This window comes from Notolepis coatsorum (genome assembly GCF_963971535.1).
Source record: "Notolepis coatsorum genome assembly, chromosome: 15".
Lineage (NCBI taxonomy): Eukaryota > Metazoa > Chordata > Actinopteri > Aulopiformes > Paralepididae > Notolepis > Notolepis coatsorum.
The window spans coordinates 43,567,930-43,576,371 of NC_140179.1; the positions used below are offsets into that span (position 1 = coordinate 43,567,930).

Consider the following 8,442-nt stretch of genomic DNA (forward strand, 5'->3'; position numbering starts at 1 on the left):
GAAGATGGCCCTAAACATGCTCCACTGAAGATGGCCCTAAACATGCTCTACTAAAGATGGCCCTAAACATGCTCTACTAAAGATGGCACTAAACATGCTCTACTAAAGATGGCCCTAAACATGCTCTACTAAAGATGGCCCTAAACATGCTCTACTAAAGATGGCCCTAAACATGCTCTACTGAAGATGGCCCTAAACATGATCTACTAAAGATGGCACTAAACATGCTCTACTCAAGATGGCCCTAAACATGCTCTACTACAGATGGCCCTAAACATGCTCTACTAAAGATGGCCCTAAACATGCTCTACTGAAGATGGCCCTAAACATGCTCTACTAAAGATGGCCCTAAACATGCTCTACTGAAGATGGCCCTAAACATGCTCTACTGAAGATGGCCCTAAACATGCTCGACTAAAGATGGCACTAAACATGCTCTACTAAAGATGGCCCTAAACATGGTCTACTGAAGATGGCACTAAACATGCTCTACTAAAGATGGCCCTAAACATGCTCTACTAAAGATGGCACTAAACATGTGTCGTATATTTCTAAATGAAAACATGAACATAGCAACTGAAATGTACAAGGTAATGATTAGAAAGACAAAATGCTGATTGATAGAAGGGCCATTAGATATCCCCATGTGAGTTATTTCTGTGACCCTAGGCTTGAGAGGGAGATCACCCCGCACTCAGCCAACTGGAAGACAATCTGCCGTCAGGGTTTCACAGATGATGGTTCGCTGATAGGGCAAAAGACTGTTTATGACGTTAATGCACATTCCACTGGTTGGTTAGCAGCTGTGGTTTAGGAAATGGCCACCTCCAACAGACAAGGAAGGAGATCATTATCTTTGAAACAGGAACCAAACTCAAAATAACAGTTGAGATCAAAAGGTCATATTTACCCTAAGTAAGGAATTTCAGGTTACGACATGGCAGATGGTCATGGAGACTAGTAAATCGTCCTACAAATATGAAAATCAAATAACATGTGGTGAAATGACTAGCAACTGTTTTCAGCCAAGGCTACCATTAGTATTATAAAGGAAAAGTGTCCATGTGTTTGGGTTCAAATAAAATGAGTTGATTTGCTAATTCTAAATGTAAAATAATGAACCCAATAGGCTACATTGTATAAACTTAGTCACAATAAAGAATAAAAAAACTCTTAATACTAGAAGATAAAAGCTGTACAATATTGGTCATATAATTTAATCAGGAAATAAAGTGTTACTCAGTGAAAAACGGATCCCCTCATCAAGTAATGATTAAAGTGTCAGCAGACCCAAACTGTGAAACTGTTGTCACAAGACCCAAGAGGACGTGTCACAACAGACAAATTCCGGCTACAAGGAATGTGACCAAATAAGGAAGGCAGATGGTGGGAGTTGTGACTAGGCAGGCAGGGAATCTCTCTCTCTCTCTCTCTCTCTCTCTCTCTCTCTCTCTCTCTCTCTCTCTCTCTCTCTCTCTCTCTCTCTCTCTCTCTCTCTCTCTCTCTCTCTCTCTCTCTCTCGCTCTGATAAAAAGGGCTGTGATGGCGACGGAGAGGAACACACAGGGGAAAGACACCCGGGGACAAGACCCAGAGAGGATCCTGGGAGGCGAGACACACAGAACTCGAGAGCCGAGCCTGAGACACAGCGAGAAGGATCCTGGAGCATGGAGACACAGAGCCATGGAGACAGACGATGACAGAGATCGCCTCGCAGCTGGAGCGCTGAAAACCTCCACCGACAGAGGGAGACTCGCCAAGCCGGCTACTGGAGAGCCGAACCGGTGACACAGAGAGCCATTGACACCAGATGACAGAAAACGATCGCCTCGCAGCAGGGGAGCCAGACTCCACCGAGGGTAGACGAAACAAGCGCTCCCAAACCGCCGAGGACCCGAAAGCAAGGTTGCCCTGACGACCAGCAAACCACTAAGAGAAGATTTGTGTTGCCATGGACAACCTGAGACAGAAACCGCCACTGAGGAGAAAACTCTGATCGGCCCTAGCTGATCCGAGCATGGACCAAACAGCCACATGAAAGAGATAATTAGATATACAAAGAGACGATGTACTTGTTTTGATCCTAAGCTGTGGTTTATTAATAAACACCGCAGTTGTTTTTGACCACCTCGTCCGCCTCCTTTTAATTGAACCGAACATCTGAAATATCAAACAAATGAAGGAGAAGGATAATAGAAAAACTATACGATCACTGTAAATGAAGATACAAGTTACTTCACATGCTCTTCTAAAGATGACCCTAAACATGCTCTACTAAAGATGGCCCTAAACATGCTCTACTAAAGATGGCCCTATACATGCTCTACTGAAGATGGCCCTAAACATGCTCTACTGAAGATGGCCCTAAACATGCTCCACTGAAGATGGCCTAAAACATGCTCTACTAAAGATGGCACTAAACATGCTCTACTAAAGATGGCCCTAAACATGGTCTACTGAAGATGGCACTAAACATGCTCTACTAAAGATGGCCCTAAACATGCTCTACTAAAGATGGCACTAAACATGCTCTACTAAAGATGGCCCTAAACATGCTCTACTAAAGATGGCCCTAAACATGCTCTACTAAATATGGCCCTAAACATGCTCTACTAAAGATGGCACTAAACATGCTCTACTAAAGATGGCCCTAAACATGCTCTACTAAAGATGGCACTAAACATGCTCATTTTATTTTACTCTACTCTTATCCTAGGCAACTTGATTTGATTTGTGTTATCATTCTAAATTGTGACCTGTCCTGTCTAAATGTTTAAATGTGAGCGATTTGCAGTGTCTAATTTCCCACGGGATAATAAAAGTATTTCTATTCTATTCTATTCTATTTCTATTCCTTGGGTACCATTCAAATTTTAACCGATACCGGTATCTGCTACCAGTACCTGTGAATCGATATCGGTACCCAGCGGTACCTTTTTTCTGCACTTTAGTCTCTAAAAATGTAATCTACCTACCTCAGTTGTAAAAAAAAAAATCCAAACTTCAAATGATTTATTATCATTATTATTTATTTAGAACAATGTGTTAATATATATATATATATATATATATATATATATATATATATATATATATATATATATATATATATATATATATATATATATATATATATATATATATATGTATAATATTGCAGCGAGCATTGTCTGCATCTAGCTTTGAAAAGTGTAACAACACTTGCGACCGTTTTCAGCTTGCCATTGCCCCGACTGCTTTGTTGTTGAATCAAGTCAAAGCCTCTGTAAGCCTGTATGGTGCGTGTGAACGTTGATGTGAATGTGCGGCACTCATAGGTTTCATTTTTATTTTTTTTATATATATTTTTTATCCTCTTTTTCTCCACCTGATTTTCTATTTTTCTCCCCATCCCAATTTATTCACTATGCCAATTCCCCCCCCTCCCCTACCTGGTTGTTGTGCGCATGTTCCTCCTACTGGTCGGTACAAGGGAACCCTGAAGTCCACCACATGCTTCCTCCGACACATGTGAAAACAGCCAGTGGCTCTCTTCTCACCTGGCATTGGTGAAGCGTAACGCGTGGGAGGTCACGCTGCCTTCACCATTTCCTGCCTTTCGCTGAGCAGGCGCCCAGACCTGACCTGTAGGCGTCGCTGTCCACAATGCCAGATTACCACCCACGACTTCCCTCCCGCTAACTCAGCCAAACGAGTTAGTATGACGACCGGCGCAAGCCGCAGGGCAATGCTGACTCCGGGAGTCGAGACCGCAGCCTCTTGCATTGGTGACGAGCGCAATCTCCGCTACGCCACCCGGCCGCCATAGGTTTCATTTTGCGGTAAATGAAAGGTTGACATCATCGGACTCAAAAAAAAAGTATAAATTTTTTTTTTTACAGCACCGAAATGTGGCACCGCAGATCTCACGTGAATCGGTCGGTACCCTTAAAAGTACCGGATTCGGTACCCATCCCTAATAGTTCCATGGTGCTGGTATTGTGAGAGACCTAAGGGCCATTGCATAGTTCCATGGCTTGTTGAAGGGGCACTACAGCGATAAACAGCGCTTATTATGCCAAACATATTTTCGTTGTAATGTACTTGTGCTGTATAATGACAATACATTTGAATCTAATCTATTAAAAATTTTATCAGTAGCAAATTGTGTTTGTGCTACCTGTTGAATCTGTTTGCACACCGTCCTGTGGAGCTGGCAGGGTTTTTCTGTATGCAACTTCAGGTGTACGAGAATGCACTTTCGAGTGACGTCCTTCATTCAGTGGAGTGCAGTTGAGAACACTTTGGCTATTTTTACGAACACCTTTTCCCACGTTCAGGCATCCGGAGGAGATCGTTTGTAAATTTGTTCCTACAAACTTCTTACGAAGATATTTACGAAGATAGTTAGGAACACGTTCAATCATGAGGTCTGTGGGACCCGTTTTTACTGTTTATTAAAGATAAACGATACAATTATAAAAAATAATGTTTTAATGTGAAACTCATTTTCTGTGAAGAACATATAAAATAACACATTTTCATTGAGTGCACGCTGTGCCCCCCTGACCCCCCCCCAGCCTAGCCTACACATTTATATTACATATGTGGTGTTCAGGTCCCAAACGTGTGGAAATTGTAAGTGAAAACAAGTAAACATGGTAAAAATGAAACAAAAAGGTTGACATGTGTACCTTCACCGTCTGCCTCCACCTTGTTTCATTTAGATCCTTCTAGATAAACATGATTTATTCCATTCATGCCTTGATTGTAATGGATTATTTTTCACATGTTATCACAAAAGCCAAATAGCACTTTTATTGATAAATGTGATCTAGCAGAGGTACATGGAAAATATTAACCATGTCTGTCTAGATTGCTTGTAATTGAGATAAAGTTAACATTTGTTAAGTATTTTTACATTAATTGTTATGGCTGCCTGTATCATTTTAAAATGCCAATAATGTTGTGGGTCCACCAGATGTGAGGCAGCCCGACACATTGTGACTGTGATATCATCAGTGGATTATACACAGGTACAAACAGAACTTTAATGCAGTCGCATAACAACACAAATGTAAAAAGAATTAAACAAAATCACTGTCTGCAACAAACACAATATCAGCAGATATCCAGTAGAGATGGATCAGGGCACGGCCCATAAGCTCAGGAGATTAACTTCGGCGGATAACATTGTGCACACTAAATACCCTAATCACCTGTTAGGAAAGGCGTTTAATAACGAGGATTACGGAGCACAATGAGGATTATGAGGAGAGCAGAACTGGTTTCAGACCAGTCCAGGCGGAGCTACAGCAGGGTGGAGCAACACTGTAAGACGTTTCAGCGGTTCATGAAGCGCTCTACCGAATAATCTTTTGACATCAACAGATCATTGTCAAATACATTTTGATAGCATCGTATAGACAGTTCCAAAGTGACAACGATAACATCCTAAAAGGAGTTTATTTCCTGTTGCAGCGCAAGGAGACTATAAAAGGAAGGAAGGGTCATCACGTCAGAATACCAGTGTTCTATGCTCTGCTTGGTGCCAGTTCTATTGAAGCCTGTATTAAAATTCTAACTATACAAGCCATCTGAGGAAATATACCTCATATCAACCAACATTATAAAATGTTTGCTCATTTTAACAATGCAACAAATTGCAGATGATTCTGACATCCGAGGTAATAACTTGTTTATTAATGGTCATAAATGAGGAGATTCTAAACTGATCGGTTTCCACACTTGGCACCAATGTGCGTTACACTGTGACGTGACGACCCTTTCTTCTTTTATAGTTTCCTTGTTGCCGTGTTTGCTAATGCAATAGTAAACAAATACATGTGTGTCCAAACTGTTACCCTAGCAACATAATTCCAGTGAATGGTCTATAGAGACGTTTTCAGAAGACGTCTGTTGCTAGGGGAACAGCCTGGGCCCCAGGGTGTTTCCTGTCAGCTACTGGATTAGCAAACAATACAACAGGAAATACACTAAGGCCAGTTTAGCATGTTTAGGTTGTCAAGGGTAGAAATGGTCTATAAGTGTGGTAGTAGTTGTCGTAGTAGTAGTAGTAGTAGTAGTAGTAGTAGTAGTAGTAGTAGTAGTAGTAGTAGTAGTAGTAGTAGTAGTAGTAGTAGTAGTAGTAGTAGTAGTAGTTGTCGTAGTAGTAGTAGTAGTAGTAGTAGTAGTAGTAGTAGTAGTAGTAGTAGTAGTAGTAGTAGTAGTAGTAGTAGTAGTAGTAGTAGTAGTAGTAGTAGTAGTAGTAGTAGTAGTAGTAGTAGTAGTAGTAGTAGTAGTAGTAGTATAGTGTACTGTAACCTATAGTTAGGACAGGGCAATATGCCAACATTTATCTCTACTATCCATATTGTGTTTTTTCCTGGTATTGTGGTCTGTGGTACACAACGCTTTTGTCTAAATCAACAATAAAAGGCGCAAATATGGAATCAGATGTTCCCCCAAAAATTACTTAAATATTTAAGAATGTTAATTGATCATTCCCGTGCATAACGCTGGTTAGATTAAGTAGCACATGATCTTCAATACCTATGCGGATATCAGGTTAAAAATATATCAATGTTGAGAAAGGTTTCGCTGAATTATCTGATTTACTTTTATAAAAATAATTCTCTCTGTATTGCCCAGCCGTATGTATAGATGTACACTGTATAATTACAATGAAGAACATGAGAAGTAAGATTGGTAGCCTCTATGTACTAATTACAAGTTTGTAAGTGGTCGTGTTTTCTCAAAAGTAAGACTAAATTAAGACTACGTTTCCCACTTTGCCTCCTGACAAAAAAGAGGATTTTGCTATTTGACACAAGAAGAAGCACGAGAAGAGGACTAATACGACCACATTGGTACAGTATAACAACTCCTATACGGTAATATGGTACAATTCCTGTGAAACCCAAGCTAGACGCAACATTACCAATCTCCTCACCAGTATTCTCATTTCCGTCATAATTATAACATCACTTTTAGTTTTTTGACAATGACATATTGGTGTTAAAATTCTACAAGTAGATGCTGAGGATTAACCATAGCCAAATATTCTCAGTTTATCTAATGCTGTGAAAGGTTTCTGTAGGATGGGGTTTTAATTGATTTGTGTCTGGTGTTACTTAATTCGGGGTGAAACCTCACAGTCTTGCAGTGTTTTTTTTTCCACCCTTGGCCGAAGGCTGAAGCAGTAGATTTGTTTTTATAAACCCTACGCACTGTCTGGAAGCACTGCTCTCAGAATACTGTAGGAGCTGCAGGATGCTGGAAAACAGAAGAGAAGAGAATAGGAGAGGAGAGGAGAAGAGAGGGAAGGAAAGGAGAGAATAGAGGAGAAGAGAAAGGAGGAGGGGAGAAGAGACGACGAAAGGAGAGAGGAGAGAAGAGAGGAGACGAGAGGAGGAGAGAGGAAAGGAAATGCGGAGAGGACAGGAGAGAGGAAAGGAGAGGAGGAGAGGAGAAAAGAGGAGGGAAGAAGAGACAAGGAAAGGAGAAAGGAGAGAAGAGAGGAGACAAGATGAGGAGAGAGGAGAGGAGGAGAAGATAGGAGAAAAGAGGAGGGGAGATAAGAGGAGAGGAGGGAGGGAGGGAAGGGGAGGGGAAGGGATGGGGGAGAAGAGAAGAAAGGACGAGATGGGATGAGATGAGATGAAATGAAGGTTTGGAGGGATAATTGACAATGGGGTGATAATGGTGCACTGACAAATGTGTGTGTGTGTGTGTGTGTGTGTGTGTGTGTGTGTGTGTGTGTGTGTGTGTGTGTGTGTGTGTGTGTGTGTGTGTGTGTGTGTGTGTGTGTGTGTGTGTGTGTGTGTGTGTGTGTGTGTGTGTGTGTGTGTGTGTGTGTGTGTGTGTGTGTGTGTGTGTGTGTGTGTGTGTGTGTGTGTGTGTGTGTGTGTGTGTGTGTATGTGTGTGTGTGTGTGTATGTGTGTGTGTGTGTGTTCTAAGTGTATACTGTATGTACAAGTATGACATCAAAAACTAAATAGTCGACTGGTAGAATCCTTTCTCAGAAACAATGCATTCTGTTCCTCATAGGTCCACTAGCTACAGCGAGTTAGTCACAAACCAATGCAAAGTTAATGGGGTCAAGCTCCTGTCTGTACGAGCGGAGTACATTTCAAGTACATTTCAGTGAGCCTCAGTCTGCTCAGTACAGACAGGAGCTTGACCCTATTGACTTTGCATTTGTTTGTGCCTAGCTAGCTGGAACTAGTATGAAGACAGAAGCACAGAAGAGAGGAAAGGAGAGAAGAGATGAGAGGATAAGAGATGAAAGGATAAGAGATGATAGGCGAAGAGAGGAGAGGAGAAATGATGATAGGAGAGGATAGAAGAATAGAGGAGATGATAGAAGAGAGGAGAGGAGAGGAGAGGATAGGAGAGGAGAGGAGAGGAGAGGAGAGGAGAGGAGAGGAGAGGAGAGGAGATGAGATGAGATGAGAGGAGAG

The 8,442-nt window shown here is 41.5% G+C and overlaps 1 protein-coding gene across 1 annotated transcript in view; it reads right to left on the reverse strand.

Annotated features, from left to right (window-relative positions):
* grm8a (glutamate receptor, metabotropic 8a) overlaps positions 1-8,442 on the reverse strand; it is a 484,022-nt gene that overhangs the window by 150,639 nt on the left and 324,941 nt on the right. The window lies entirely within an intron of this gene.